Below are 1,850 nucleotides of genomic sequence, written 5' to 3'. Positions count from 1 at the left end.
GCGCTGAGCAGTTAGCTAGTGGCAGTGTGTTCTTCTGCAAATGTAATAAACGGCTGTGCTCCCTGGCTAGCTCACGGGAAGCAAGACCAAACGATACCTCCATCTCCTCCTTGTCTGAACTCGCCACAATATATTAAGTAATCCAAAGTATTCAGAATACGTTACTGTCATTGAGTAACGTAACGGAATACGTTACAGAATACATTTTGCGGCATGTATTCTGTATTCTGTAATGGAATACATTTTAAAAGTAACCTTCCCAACACTGGCCACAAGGTGGCAGCAATACCCACAGGAGACACTCTTCCTCTTTTTTTATGCATGAAGATAAGATAAGATAACCTTTATTAGTCCCACGCGTGGGAAATTTGTTTTGTTACAGCAGTGGAGAGTGGAAAGTTACATGGAAAATTAGAAGAAAGAAAAACACTGGAATAAGCTATCAATAGATACTGTGCGCAACTGTACACAATAGAATATAATAAAATAAAATACTGTATACAATTGAATAAAATAGAATACAAATGCTATATACAATTGAGTATAATACAACGATGCCAGAAAAGAGTATTGTACTTAGTGTTATTGCTATTGCACATGTGTGGATGTGTGTGTTTGATCGGTTGAAGTCTTTGTTGTGGAGTCTGACAGCAATAGGGAGGAAAGACCTGCAAAATCTCTCCATCCCACATTGTGGGTGCCACAGCTGCCACTGAAGGAGCTGCTCAGTGCTCTCAGAGTCTCCTGCATGGGGTGGGAGATATTGTCCAACAGGGATGACAGCTTAGCCACCATTCTCCTGTCACTCACCACTTCCACTGCGTCCAGAGGGCATCCTAGAACAGAGCTGGCCCTTCTGATCAGCCTGTTCAGTCTCTTCCAGACCCCAGCAGAGATGCTGCCCCCCAGCAGACCACACTGTAAAAGATGGCTGAGGCCACCACAGAGTCATAGAAGGTCTTCAGGAGTGGGCCCTTCACTCCAAAAGACCTGAGCCTCCGCAGCAGGTACAGCCTGCTCTGCACTTTCCTGCATAGGGCGTCTGAATTATGAGTCCAGTCCAGTTTATTGTTCAGATGAACACCAAGGTACCTCTAGCTGTCCACAGTCTCAATATCAATACCTTGGATGTTCAGTGGTTGCAGTGGAGGACGTTTGTGCCTGCAGAAGTCTACCACGAGCTCCTTGGTTTTACTGGTCTTGATCTGGAGGTAGTTCTGCAGGCACCAGTCCACAAAGCCTTGGGTCAGTCGTCTGTACTCCCTGCCGTCCCCATCAGTGATCAGGCCAACTATTGCAGAGTCATCAGAGAACTTCTGCAGGAAGCACTGGGTGGAGTTGTAGAAGAAGTCTGCAGTGTAGATGGTAAAGAGGAACGGTGCCAGAACCGTTCCCTGTGGGGCCCCCATACTGAACTCTTATGAATTGCTCATGCATTTCATGCATGACTCCATAATCTGCTTTTTACCTGGATGGCCAATGATGCACTTCTGTCTCCTGCTGATAAAGGTGTTTATATCCCACCCCTAGCTCCTGAAACTGTCAGGAGTAGTGCAACATCACTATGTAGTACATGCTGTTTGGATCAAACAGTGTGTGATGTTGTTTAAGCTTAGCACAGGATATACCAAGAAACACGTTTCAGGTTATAGATGGAAATAGAGGAAACAGTTTGCTAGGAAGCCTGCTGAGTCTCTCTTACGCAGAACCCTGTCCACATCTTCTAAGATGTTTTTCTACACAGATAAGATAAGATAACTCTTTATTGTCATTGCACAGTCATACATAGTACAGTAGTACAATGAAATTGGAAAACTGTCCTACGTCGGCACTACATATAACACAACACG

This window comes from Pundamilia nyererei, unplaced genomic scaffold (genome assembly GCF_000239375.1).
Source record: "Pundamilia nyererei isolate P.nyererei 1_Seehausen unplaced genomic scaffold, PunNye1.0 scaffold00019, whole genome shotgun sequence".
NCBI lineage: Eukaryota > Metazoa > Chordata > Actinopteri > Cichliformes > Cichlidae > Pundamilia > Pundamilia nyererei.
Note: the sequence above shows the minus strand (reverse complement) of the source record.